Source organism: Balaenoptera ricei, chromosome 1, assembly GCF_028023285.1.
Source record: "Balaenoptera ricei isolate mBalRic1 chromosome 1, mBalRic1.hap2, whole genome shotgun sequence".
Lineage (NCBI taxonomy): Eukaryota > Metazoa > Chordata > Mammalia > Artiodactyla > Balaenopteridae > Balaenoptera > Balaenoptera ricei.
In genome coordinates, this window is record NC_082639.1 from 45,274,984 (window position 1) to 45,289,634 (window position 14,651).

At 41.5% G+C, this 14,651-nt stretch overlaps 1 protein-coding gene across 7 annotated transcripts in view; it reads right to left on the bottom strand.

Annotated features, from left to right (window-relative positions):
• Nucleotides 1-10,428: 10,428 nt before the first annotated feature.
• Nucleotides 10,429-14,651, bottom strand: part of YIPF1 (Yip1 domain family member 1) — a 36,306-nt gene continuing 32,083 nt past the window's right edge. For 4 of the 7 annotated variants that reach the window (XR_009503309.1, XM_059922891.1, XM_059922882.1 and 1 more), the window contains one exon: nt 10,429-10,980. The gene's annotated coding sequence lies outside the window, so the exon portion shown is untranslated. Of the gene's footprint in view, nt 10,981-11,822; nt 11,899-14,651 lie in introns of all 7 variants that reach the window. The other 3 variants (XR_009503306.1, XR_009503308.1, XR_009503307.1) reach the window with 1 other exon arrangement.

Here is a 14,651-nt window from a genome sequence, read left to right on the forward strand (position 1 = left end):
GAACCCTCTTGCACTGTTGGTGGGAATGTAAATTGATACAGTCACTATGGAGAACAGTATGGAGGTTCCTTAAAAAACTAAAAATAGAAGTACCATATGACCCAGCGATCCCACTACTGGGCATATACCCTGATAAAACCATAATTCAAAAACAGTCATGTACCACAATGTTCATTGCAGCTCTAGTCACAGTAGCCAGGACATGGAAGCAACCTAAGTGTCCATCGACAGATGAATGGATAAAGAAGATGTGGCACACATATACATTGGAATATTACTCAGCCATAAAAAGAAACGAAATTGAGTTATTTGTAGTGAGGTGGATGGACCTAGAGTCTGTCATACAGAGTGAAGTAAGTCAGAAAGAGAAAAACAAATACCGTATGCTAACACATATATATGGAATCTAAAAAAAAAAAAAGGTTATGAAGAACCTAGGGGCAGGACAGGAATAAAGACGCAGTTGTAGAGAATGGACTTGAGGACACGAGGAGAGGGAAGTGTAAGCTGGGAGAAAGTGAGAGAGCGGCATGAACATATATACACTACCAAATGTAAAATAGATAGCTAGTGGGAAGCAGCCGCATAGCACAGGGAGATCAGCTCAGTGCTTTGTGACCACCTAGAGAGGTGGGATAGGGAGAGTGGGAGGGAGGGAGACGCAAGAGGGAGGGGATATGGGGATATATGTATACGTACAGCTGATTCACTTCGTTATAAAACAGAAACTAACACACCATTGTAAAGCAATTATACTCCAATAAAGATGTTAAAAAAAAAAGAAAGAAAAAATAGAAACAGACTCATAATAGAGACAATAATCAAAGCCAATTTTGTTTATTGAAGAGATAGATGAATGAAAAAGTAAATACACATTACCAAAATCACATATGAAAAAATGAATACCTTATGAGTCTACTCTTACTGAAAATAAAATATTATGAATAGCTGTAAAAAAAAAAAGATTATCTATGTAAATAGATATATAGGAATATAAGAATAGAAATATAGGAAAGATCACTATAGAAATGAAGGTTGAACTAGGAGGAACTCAAGAGCAAAGAAACAGAAGATTAATGCCATAAAAAAGGGAAGGACATTTTTCAACCAAAAATGAAAAAAGAAAGAAACAAAAAGGATTTTTAAAAAGCAATAAATAAAGAAGATAGGCAAAGATGATCTAACATATGAATAATGGGAGTCCCTGAAGAATCTGGACTCTCATTTTTAACCACCACTCTCTCCCAACGAGGTAAGGAATATGGGAATTACTTTTTGCTCAAATTTTCCTAATATTTTAAAATGAGCCATCATTTTCCTAAAGTTTTCATTTCAAAACTTTCACACTGTATAGTCCTGGGCATCTTATAGCCTGTTAATGTTATGGGGTGGTTGTCGTACATGACCCCTCTTTCTCCCCATCTGTAACCTTTTTAGTGTTAAATTCAGTCCTTTGAAGAAAGAAGGCTGCTGACTCTTGATAAAATGTGATTAGCTGTTTCCGAAGGCAAAATAAAAGACATTTATTTTAAAAGACAGCTCTTTGGACATCCAAAGTCTCTTGTGCAACAATATTTTGATGAATCAAGCAAAAAATAAATTCAAAACACATTGATGACATTTCCTAAGGGGGCATGGAAAACACATATTCCCCAGGATAAACATAAGTCATTACTATTTTTCTTTTACCAAACTGAAGCCTTGGGGAAGAATTTGAAAGGTTTAGCAAATTGAAAATGAGGCTCAAACTCCTCCTCCTTCCTTTGATACCCCCTCTCTGGAGCCAGGCTTCACCTCTTGATGGCTGTTTGGTGGATTAGATTTCAAAGGAAAGTGCAATGAAGAGAGAGGGAGAACCTTGAGGGAAAATCCACACAGTACAAACAAAGTATGTAATCCAGGCTTCAGAAATGACTTTTTCTTCCTTTTAAACTGGCCTGGGTTTTTTGCAAAGTCTGATTTAAACTTCTGCCAGTGACACAGAGACAGTAAAATGAAATCCATGGGTGAAGGTGAGGCTACTTGCTGCCTCATCTCCAAGTATATGAGGAAGAGGCAGGATCAAAGGCAGGATCAAAGGCAGGTAAAGGTTTTAGAGTCAGACAGATGCAGATTTGAATCCTAGCTCCCTGCTAATAGCAAGTTAGTGTGAGCAAGTAACAACCTCTTAGTGCACAAGTGTCCTCAACTGTAAAAAGGGGGGATACTAGTGTACACTGTCCTTTCTTTCTATCTACCTATCTAAATGGAGCCCCATTACCCACCTTCAGATAATGTGATGGTCATTAATACTGTTCACCAAGCATTTCAGGTCTCTTGTTTTCTAGGCATATAATAGGATTGCACTTCATGGCCTTCTTTAAAGTTAGGTATGGCCATGTGACGCTTCTGGCCAATAAATTGTGAGCAGAAGTGACACGTGTCACTTACAGGAGGAAGATTTAATTGCCACTGAGAGACCCTCCAGAGCTCTCTTTTCCCCTGGCACAGTGACCAACAATATATGAGATGGTGCTCATTCCAACAACCCAGGGGCCTGAGTGACTACGAAGAACAGAGTTTCCCCGCCAAGCTGTGGTGAACTTGTAACATGAGCAAGAAATGAAACTTTTTGTTTTAAACTGTTGAAATTTTGGAGTTGTTTATTACTGTAGAATAACCTAACCTATCCCAAATGATACAAATAGTGAGTCGATAAATACAGTTACCTGATGAGGGCTTGAAAACTCCTTGAAAAACTTGGTTTATGTTTTAGGTATTACCTTATTAATTCACCCCACCAGCATTTACTCAGCAATGAGTATAGGTTGAGTGTAGGCCACACACTGTGCTGGGCCCTGGGGGTGTACATCAGAGCAGAGTCGCTGCTGTCAGGACCTTCCTGTCTAGTTAGTATACAAGGTCCTATCTTTAGACACTCATTCTCCTAAACCATACTCTCAACTAATACATCTGGTAGAACTGGCTATCAGTTTTTCGTTTATAAGTTGTTCTTGGAAAAAGGATGAGGACAGGTCTAAGACACTAAAACTGATCTTTTACAGACCCTCACCTCCTCACCAACACATCTTGTTTTCTCTTTCATGCCTCTACTTAAGCTGGACTCTATATCTTTGAATGCCATGTCTTCCATGAAGCATGGAATCTCTCCTTCTGAAAAATCCTGTAATTCCACCATTCAGTGGATACGTGCTGCCTTGAGTAGCACAGTAGAGAAAGAGCAAACTTCATAGCTGGACAATCCTACTTTCAAGTCCTAGCTTTGCCCCTCCCTTGCTGAAAAGGCTACAGATCTTGCTTTGGTTGAATGCTTATTATATACTGGGTACTGAAAATCATATTATATAAATTTAATTCTCACACTTGCCCTTCAAGGTCAATTATATATATTATATGTGTGTGTGTGTGTATATATGTGTATATATATATATATATATATATATATATATATATATATATATATATACATATACACATATAAATAAGATGTGCTCCCAGGCACTTAAGTCTACATACATATATATAGACTTTTACACAGGAAGCCAAGCCGAGAGAGGTAAAGTGAAGCAGGGATTCACACCCACATCTATGTGAAAATTTCAACTCTTTTATATAAATAATTTTTCACTCTGTGGTCTGTTTATTTGCTTGCTCACTCCTTTTTTGGTTTTAATATTTACAAAAGTTTGTACTTTTGTTCTAATCATTTCCTCTGTGTTACATCTTTAATCCCCTCTATTTGGGGAAGGCAACTATTGTCTATTTTTTCCTCTTATGAACAATATTGACATTATCTAGTAACTTCTTCCTCCTTCCCTTCTTCTCCAGCCCCAGGTTGGAAGCAATATTTTGGTTAATAACTATAAGGCAATCAGCAATCTTTGTCTGCCTCTTATAAATGTTCTCCCCATTCTCTTTATATTTTGTTAGTTATACTGTATATTTAAGGGCACATAACCATTAAAAACTATATTCTTTCCCTTATAACCATCACTTATTCTTAGTTATACAAGTAAATATATTTAGTGCTCACCACCTGTTATGTCAATGTCTCACTAGTCTGGTTGTCTGAGGTATGTTCCCTAGAAGATGCCTCAGAAAGGTCTCATGAGAATAGTCCCTGTGTTCTTCCACGTTGATAACATTTTGTCTGTGGCCTTCACACCTGAAAGTCGGTCGGTTTGGTTTCCTTTCTTTGGGTATCTTAGATATATTGTTACTCTATAGTCGCCTAACATAAAGTGCTGTTGTCAAGTCTGATCACAGTCTGATTTTCTTTCCCTTATAAGTGAATTTGTCTTTTAGCCTGGATGCCCCAAATATTTTTTCTTTAAAATCCATTAATTTTACTAGAATATTTCTCAGTATTGATCTTCTGGGTTGATTTCCCCAGGTACAAGGTGTGCCCTTTCTATATGCAATCGAGTCTTTTTAATTTTTTTTTCAGGGAAGTTTCTTTTATGTAGTTTTTTTAATATATTATTTCTCCTCCATTGCCCCATTATTCTTTTCTCCTTCAGGGACTTGTATAATACAGTTTTAGATATTTTTGCCTATCTTCTATATTTGTCATTTTCTCTTGAATTCTCAGATTTCTCTTTATTCATTCTGGAATTTAAATGTTTTCCTTCTTTTCACTTTTTATTCCCTTAAGGCATTATCTGTTGTGCAAAAACCATGTTACTCTTATATTCCTTCTAGTTCAGTCTTCACTTGTAAGATGAGTTTTCCCTTTTCTTTCCAATTCTTTCCAAAGTTTGATTACCTAATTTTTGCTTTCTAATTCTGACTTGTACTTTTCTTTCGTATCTTGTAATATTTCCTTAATTTACTTTAGCTCATTTTGAAATATTGTTACAGTTTTTACCTGGTTTTGTGGGCATATCTTTCTGGAATGCTTTATTTCATTAAGGATGTTCTTCTGTTCCTTGTTCTCATTTTTCTTATAATAACTTCATTATGAGATTTCACTCCAGTCCTTTCTGTTGCTCATTTTTAGATGAAGTTAGTTTTCCTGCACATTTAGTGGGGAGGAGTGAGTTAGGATAGCTTTGCTAAATTCAAGGCTCTACAGCTTCCTTGTCTATGTTTCCATGAAGTGGTCAGAAGAATGGCTTCATACTTTCCGAGATCTTCTGGCTCTGTTCCCCTCCCCAACTCTCATTTGGACTTCCCCTTCCTTTGTCCCAAATATCCCTGGCCTACCCTATTTGTAGTATATTCCCTGCGGCTTTCCAAAGTGTCCTGCAAAGACACTTTGTCTGGTTTTGAGGGTTCACAGGACCCGGGCTGCTCCAGCTTCTTCAGTCCTTACTTTGGACCCCTTGCCCTCATCAGCTGCAAACAGGGTTGTACAACCCCCTGCTCCCCGCAGTTCCAGCTGCTGTTCTCCTATTGGCCCACTGTACTTTCCAGGGAGTACCTGTTTTGGGGTTCTCTTATTTTCAGATTTCTCAGACACTCTTTGCTTCCCCCTGCTTCTTTCCACAAAAATGCTGATACCATGCAAGTCTTCGAGCCACCAGTGGCTTCCACCGCCATGAATTTTGGGGTTTGCGGTGCTGTCTTGTCTCCCAGTTTTGTTATAGATGTCCGTAGGTTTTTGGTTTTGCTATCCCAATTGCTCTGTGGCTTTTTTGTTGTTATTGTTTGTTTGCTTGTTTTGTTTTGTTTTGTTTTTTAATGGGGGAATTCAGGGAGATTGAAAAATGCCACTGCTATCTTCCCAGAATGCTTTTCTCCCAATTCTTTATATAATGCCAACCAGTGAAATCAAACAGACAATGGACAAACCACCATCCACTAACTTTTCTAAAAGTAGGGGATTCCAAGATGTAATAGTTATCTATCTAAAACCCATTCTGGGGACTTCCCTGGTGCCACAGTGGTTAAGAATCCACCTCCCAATTCAGGGGATGCAGGTTTGATCCCTGGTCAGGGAACGAGATCCCACATGCATGCCGCAACTAAGAGTTTGCATTCCACAACTATGGAGCGCGCCAGATGCAACTAAGGAGCACACGTACCGCAACTAAGGAGCTGGTGAGCTGCAAACTAAGGAGCCCGCGAGCCACAACTAAGGAGCCCATCTGCTACAACTAAGGAGCACACGTGCCACAACTAAAGGAGCTGGTGAGCCACAACAAAGGAGCCAACCTGCCGCAACAAAGACCCAGCACAACCAAAATAAATAAATTAAAAAATAAAAATAAAAATATATAAAACCCATTCTGGTTTCACTCAGGGTGGCAGTGTGCCCAGCTAAAAAGCATTTCCCAGCCTCCCTTGCAGCTAGGGATGACTATGTGATCCAGTTCTGACCAATAAGATATAAGCATAAGATATCAGTGGGGCATTGGAGAAAGCTCACCAAATGGCAGATCAACTCAGCTGGCCAACCAACCCCTTTTGCCCTTTCCCTTCTTTCTTCCTGCCAAAAGCTGAGCTGAGCTGCAGAGAGCTGAGCTGCTAGGCATCTGTGTAGAATAGTAAAAATGAAACTAACGGTCAAGGATTTAATCATCTACTGTGACAGTATAAGCAAGAGACTAAACAGGAGAAAGCGCTGGCTCCCCTAATGTTCCATTTTTCTCCCTGGAACAGTGCCAGGCAAGAGTCAGGTGGATTAGTACAGATGCCGGGATTGTCTCACTGCTGAAGGATCCCTGAACAAAAGGCTCCTGCCTTTTTGCAGACCAGGGAGGCAGGGAGAAGGGAGGGGGGAAGGGCTAGGAGTGGAAAAGTACTGCATACTGAGTCAGAGTGGAGGAAACATTTCAAGGCCCCACTCTCGCCCCCTTCTCCCCCTCCCCCCGCCAACAGCCAGTAAGTTGGTCTCTGCAGAGACACCTAAGAGAGGCCATGGCTAGGCTCCCCCTTCTCCACATAAGGAGCCTGGGCTAAGACTGGGGTGATGGTAGGATGGGGCCAGAGCCCTTGACTGCAAATCCCCTCAGAGAGTGCAGTGCACAGGCTATGTACCTTCCCAGGAGGCCTGTGGGCAAAGCTTTGTAACTGCCTGTGGTTGGGTCTGAAATATGACACAGGTTTTTGGCTTAGAGGCGGACTCCTCACTGCCTACACTTTGCTGGAGAGGGAAGCAGGAATCTTGGGATCAGATGATGACAAATTCATGCTAAAGACTGCTGAACAAAAGAAAAATAGAAAGATAGAAGGCAGAGTCCCTGATGGCCTCATGGAGCAGCCACGTTAACCTGGGACTATCTCCAAAGTTCTATTTACATGAGAAAAATAAAACTACTAATTTGTTTAAGCCACTGCTTTTCTGGGTTCTTTTACAGCTGAATGCAATTCTTAAGGGCTACATGGGGTTCCTAAGGGCAGTGGCTTCCAAAAGGGTGATGCTGGTTCGTTCATGAAGTTTTCACTGGTACTTGGTAGGTGAGAAAGAATGAACAATGTAGTCGGTTTTTTTTTTTTTTTTTTTTTTTTTTTTTTTTTTTAATTTTTTTATTTTAAAGCTGCGTTTTATAGCTACTTTATTTATTTATTTATTTATTTATTTAGTTTTGGCTGTGTTGGGTCTTCGGTTCGTGCGAGGGCTTTCTCCAGTTGCGGCAAGCGGGGGCCACTCTTCATCGCGGTGCGGGGACCGCTCTTCATCGCGGTGCGCGGGCCTTTCACTATCGCGGCCCCTCCCGTTGCGGGGCACAGGCTCCAGACGCGCAGGCTCAGTAGTTGTGGCTCACGGGCCCAGCCACTCCGTGGCATGTGGGATCTTCCCAGACCAGGGCTCGAACCCGTGTCCCCTGCATTAGCAGGCAGATTCTCAACCACTGCGCCACCAGGGAAGCCCAATGTAGTCGGTTTTTCGTAAACTAAATTTATTCAAACTTTTAGTACTGAGATTATGCCCTTCCAGATTATTTGACATTATAATGTCCTCTCTTTCACGAGATGATGGTGGTAATTTATGATGCTGGTTGTGTCTAAAATCTTTACTTAAAAATTAAGTTCTGGGACTTCCCTGGTGGCGCCGAGGTTAAGAATCCGCCTGACAATGCAGGGGACACGGGTTCAAGCCCTGGTCCGGGAAGATCCCACACGCCGCGGAGCAACTAAGCCCGTGCGCCACAATTACTGAGCCTACGCTCTAGAGCCCGTGAACCACAACTACTGAGCCCACTCGCCTGGAGTCCGTGCTCTGCAACAAGAGAAGCCACCGCAATGAAGAATAGCCCCCGCTTGCCGCAAATAGAGAAAGCCCGCGCGCAGCAACGGAAACCCAACACAGCCAAAAATAAATAATAAACAAATTAATTAATTAAAAATATTAAATTCTGACCACTGTATCACAGAATCTCTAAACATATTTTTGGAAAAATGTACAAGTCATGTCAAACTTAAAAATACTTAGTAGTAACTAATTTCCACCTCAAAATCAGATATTTACATGTGCCTGGAAAAAAACCTGTTTTTCTTTACTTGAACACTTACAACATTTCTGAGACCAGATATGTGGGTTTTTCCACCCTAAACAATTTTGACACTAACTGCCTGGAGTTAGTGCAGACCCACAGGTTAGGGGGTCTTAATGCTAATTGCAAGCAGTGGGTCCCCAGGTTACCCATGACTTCTGTCTGACTTGGCTTATAAATTGGAGGTTCCCACGACCCCCCCCCCCCTTGGGTTTGATAATTTGCTCACAGAACCCAGGAAAATAGTTAACTTACTACTGCTGGTTAATTACAAAAGACATTTTAAAGGATACAAATGAACAGCCAGATGAAGAGATACATAGGGTGAGGTCTAGGAAGGTCCCAAATGCAGGAGCTTGTGTCCATCTGGAGTTAGGGGTGTACCACCCTCCCAGCACATGGATGTATTCACCAAACCAGAAACTCTCCAAACCCCATTCTTTTGGGATTTTTATGGAGAATTCATCACATAGGCATGACTGATTAGTAACTCCATTCCAGTCCCTCTCCTCTCTCTGGAGAATACGGGGTGGGGATGAAAGTTCCAAGCTTCTAATCATGGCTTGGTCTTTCTGGTGACCAGCCCCATCCAGGAGCCCCCAAGAGTCTCCTAATTAGAACCAAAAATGCTCCACTATCCAGGAAATTCCAAGGGATTTAGGAGCTTTGTCAGTCACTTCTATCACTCAGGGTCTTAAGGGCTCTCTGTCAGGAACTGGGGTCAAAGACCAAATATTAGAACAAAAGATTCTCCTAGCACCCCTATTTACAAGGGCTTTAGGGGCTTTGTGTCAGGAACTGAACTGGGGCAGAAACCTTATATATTGAGATATATATATATATATATAAAATTTCACAATATGCTTCTATTCTTCAATAGGAGAAAAATCCTGTCACTTTCGGTAAGAGATAGGAATGGGAGGTTGCAGATGGCTTGTACAGGGGAATGCACAGATGCACATGTATAAGAATCACTGCCTTGGGCAGCAGGAGTTAAGTATTAAAGAAAGAGCGAGCCAGGGCACCAGTTCAGATGGTGACTGGAAAGTATGAATACCAAGTTATTTGAAGAGTCCTTGAAGACAAAAGAAATATTTAGCTGGAGAGGACTCAGGGGGCGCAGAACAGTTGCTTTCAAACATCAGAAGTTAACAAAGGGAAAGAAGCTCAGACTTTGATCTGAGAGCCCAGGGTTGGAGCTCGGACCAATCAGTGAAAACCGCAGAGGCGCTTCTAACAGCAGGAGTGGTTCAGGAGGAATGGCTGCCTTGGTGAGGCTGAGGCTGGTGATCCCTTAGCAGGGATCACTGGACTGTCAGATCCATGGGAACAGGGACCTTGTCTGTTTTGTTTGCTGCTCCAGTACCTAAAAAGGTGATCAGCACATAGTAGGTGCACAATATATATTTGTTGAATAAGGTAATGGGGGTGACAGTCAGCATTCGATGGGAAGTTTGCCATGGTGACCTTAAGCTCACTGTAGCCTGAATTTGTGTGCCGCTTCCTTTATCTGCATGATCATCCTTTTTAGTCCAAATGTGTCTTTGTAGTTGTCTCAGAAATACACAGGGAACTCCTGTCCTGAAGAGGACAACAGAAAAAAGTGGGAAATCAGCAATCCTGACCTGGCAGAAGCTAAGCCTCCCAGATGGTGTATGTTTTGAACACAAAGCATAAACAAGTATCTTTGAGGTGTCACTGGTTTCTCCCTTTCATGGTCTCTAGCCAGGAAGTCACACTGCCTTGAAGAGGCACTCAAAGGGCACTAAAAGAATTTTCTAAAATCTGTATGTCAAAATAGGTTATAGGTAAGCATGTTCTTTAAACACACTGTTCCATGCTTAGAGGAAGAAAAATTCGGATGTCCATTTTAACCCCCGCACTCCAACAGCTAGCACATTAAATCAGACTCCCAGCAACCTCCAGCAGGCTGAAGATAAAACATCAAGGAAGAACCTGAGGTCAAAGTCACGAAGTGCAGACACAGACATTATTATTATTTTTTGTATTTTGTATTTATTTTGCAACCATTAGGTTCAGTTGCCCAGAGTCAGGTCACCAAAGACAAATCTTCAGGCTCCCAATGAATCCCAACCAAAGTTCATGCTGTTTGGCCACTTTAGGATGGCAAGAGGAGCAGAGGCTCACCTAGGTAATCTGTACACGATCCAGAGAAAAGACACCCGAGTTAGGATGGATCCATTTCAGGGATTAAGGGTGTACCTAACGTGAAGCACACCACGTGACCATGAGAGGCAAACGCAGGGCACTTGGGCAGCCTCACCCATCCCCTCGTATTTCTCTCTAAACCAGTGCACAGTCACAGTGACAACTGACAGTGAGAGAAGAGCTGAATGACACGTCTCAACTCAACAACATTTAATTTTTGTTTGTTAAACAGGTGATTAGGCTTCAGTGTGGCACCCCCCAGATGTTGGGGGTTGGGGCCATTCCATCCGTTTTCCCGCGCTTTGGTCGTTCTGCTTTCCTGCAATGGATGCCACGTCCAAAAGAACCATACTCCAAAACCCACTGAAGAGAACTGAAAAACAAAAAGAGTAACTTTCAAGATCAAGATGCCCCCGTACAGAAAGGATTTAGAGATATAACTTCAACACCAGAGCAGTCTGCCTCCACCAGCTCCCTAAACCTAGAGCCTTGAGCCCTGATTTATAGACTCCACGGAAGACTTCCTGCTGGAGGGGAGATGACATTTTTAAAAGTTTTCCTCTATTTCTTTGGAAACCCAGTGACTTTCTCTGACACACATCCCAAAGCTACCTTCACCCATCCTCCTTTCTCTCTTCTTTGTGACTGATCTGTGTTTGGTGCTAGAGGAGGAAAGATAAAAGTAAATATCTTTTTACATGAAAAGACATAAAAAGATTTGGAAAGTGAGAGCTGTTTGTGGTTGCTGAAACATACGGTTATACAGGGGACAATGGCAGGATATGAGGCAGGACAAACGGATTAGGGATGGATCATGGCAATCCAGGGAGTTTGGGTTTTCCTTAGACAACAGGAGGCCAAAAAAAAGTTTTTAAGTAGAAGAGTGATGCAGTCAAAGGCACAACCAGATTTATAGATTTTCAAAGACCCCTATGGCTACATATAGGATGCATCAGAAGGAGGAGAAGAAAAGAGACAGAGAAACCCATCAAGCTCTGACCATAGTCTAAATGTGAGATGATCGGGTCCTGAACGCTGGGTACGGTACTGATAGGACAGATTTGAGAAATATTTCAGAGGTAGCATAGACAAGTCTTGCTGACAGATAAGATGTGGAAGATAAGAGGGAGGAATCTACACTGATGCTGAGGTTTCTAGCTTGGGTGACCAGGTAGATTTCTTAATTTATCCAACAAATATTGATGGAGGACTCACGTGTCAGGCACCGGATACGATGAATAAGGCAGACATGGTTCTAACTCTCAAGAAACTTACAGTCCAGCAAGGGAAACTACAGAGTAAACAAATACATAAAACATTATTTATGTAATTACGATTATAAGGTACCATGAGAGGGTATGATAAAGAATCTAACCTAGTCTGAAATCGGGGCAGTGTGGATGGCAGTGCCATTCACTGAGACAGGAAAATGAAAGAGGATCTGGTTGTTGGGGGGATGAGTTTAGTTTTGAACATAATGAATTTGAGGCATCTGTTGGTACACCTAGTTGAGGATTTGCAAGAGATGGGAACTTGGAAAAAGAGGCTAGAGATATGGTCAAATCCAGGGGAGATTAAGGAATGTGGCAGAGAGGGGTTCCTAATGCATGGCCTTCCCCCTAAGAGAATAAGCCAGGCCTCCCTGGCGACCTCATCAGGGGAAATATCACAACCAGTGTCAGCATTTAAGCACACCATGAAGGTGAGGCTGAGGCAAGGGAGATTTGCCTAAATCCACTGGCTCTAGAAAAGGGAAAAGTTGCCAACAAAATAGCTGTGAAAAGTGGTTGGAGAAGGGTGGATGCTGTAATCTGTTGGAGTGAAAGAACCTAAAGTCCTGATTGGCCTTCTGGTAAACATCGGCTCTGGTTTCTGAAATGCTAAGTAAAGGTAGGGACAAACCAGTCCACAGGGCAGGCACTAAAGATTTATTTTCATAAATATGGAAAGATTTGGTCCACAATGTCACCATCAGCCAGGGCTCCCTCGCCACTTCCAGGCCTAAGACCTGGGTAAGGCTTCCCTGGCCACTTCTGGCTCCCCACCACGGTGGCCCCCTGTGGCATGCCCTACTCCCTTCCTGGCCCCATCCCTGCAACCAACCCTGGACAGTATCACCATTGCCTGATCTGGAGTGTTCCAATCAGAAGTTCCCAAAGTCATGATTCTCTTTTTAACTCAGCAAGGCCTGCTAGTCCTGCTGTGTGATGCAGGAGATATAAAGTTGGGCTGTAAAACCTGGGAAGGTAAGAACCTATCTCCATTGTTCACCAGTAGCCCAGCACCTAGCACAGAGTAGGTCCTCAATGAATGAACAAGAGTTTCCAAATAACTTGGCAAATGATCCCAGGAAAGTTTTGAGTGCCACATGGTATGTATATAACCCTTGCTTCTTCAAAATCCAGCTTTCCCCAAATGCCTGCTGAGTGCTGGGGCTATATTGGTAAATAAATCTCTGACCTCAAGGAACTCTCAGTCTATGAAGTTATGGTTAATAAGAAAATGGCCACAATAGAGAAACATACAAAGAACTGTAGCAGAGCCCAGAGAAATAAGTAAGTAATATTACCTGGAGAAGTAAAGCAAAACTTCACCAAGGACAGAGTATCTGAAGTAGGCCCTGAAGAATAAATAGGAAGTTTCCAAGCAGACAAGGGAGGGAAAAGCATATTCCAGAACTTAAAAAAAAAAATCTTGAAAGATTTTATTTATTTTTTAAAAATTATTTATTTATTTTTTTATGCTGCGCCTCACAGCTTGCGGGATCTTAGTCCCCCGACTAGGGATTGAACCCGGGCCATGGCAGTGAAAGTGCAAAGTCCTAACTACTGGACCACTAGGGAATTCCCTTCAAAGATTATAAAGTAACATTTCCAGTAATTAGAGGTAGTTTGGTACTTTTACTACTAGATCCCTGTAAGTGCACAGTGGGATAAAACATAAGCACTTATGTGATAGCCCAATTCTATCATTGATGGTGTCAGTGAGAAATGAGATCCTCAGTACAGGAGAAAGGAGATATGAATATAAGATACAAGCAGTTTAGTACTGTACTAAACAGGAATTGGAAGTATCAGTATGAACTCACAACATATGTTCTATCAAGCAAACAACAATCATATTTCCTATCTCTGAACATTGAAAAGGCCTGAAAACAATGACTAAGCCAGTTGCAATGAGCACCACTAGCATCCAAATTGTGACCTGGAAATACTATCTCCCCACTGAATGGAACCAGGACTCCTTAGAGAAATGGCTCAGTCTGGGTCTGGGACAGGAAAAGCTCAAAATGAGCCTAGAACATTTGGTCATAACAGATAACAAGGCAGTTATCAGAGACTCCTAGGGTCGTGCCGACAGGACTCAGGCGCCAACCTGAAGAGGCTCCCGGTGGCCAAATACAGGACAATTTGAGCATCAATAAGCATAGTATTTGCAATGGACTGAAACTAATTGGTCATTGCTGCAGATCCTAGTGAGCCAACTACTATTTTGAAAGCAGGTAAATAAAGAGAAAAAAAATCATTTATCTTGCTTTTCTAATATAAACTGTATCACTGGAACCACACAGATGAAGGGAAATTTTTATTAAAGAAGTATTCTAGTAAATAAATAAAGAAGGAAAGATAGAACTGAAATATCAACATTTTGAAACCCCTACTGAATTAATGGGTCTAGGCATTGCTTATTAATGACTACTAATATCAAAAAGACAGAGAGATAATTAGACATTATAAGTTTATGGATGGAAGGGTTTTACAGCATATATCAAGTAATCTTGCCAAAAAAAAAATCAATCTGAATCTGATCAAACCTTTAGATACAACCACCAATTCACAGAAAACAGAGGACAGAGCTATATGTTAAATGATACCATGGAGAAACAATCAGCAAAATCCAGACAGTGAAAAACTATAGGATAAATGATTTTTCAACAAATAAGTGGCAAAGGGAAAGAGAAAGATGGAGTAGGACTCTATAATTTAAAAGGCATTTAAGAGGTACAACACCCAATTGCAATATGAAACTCAAACACTGAAATGT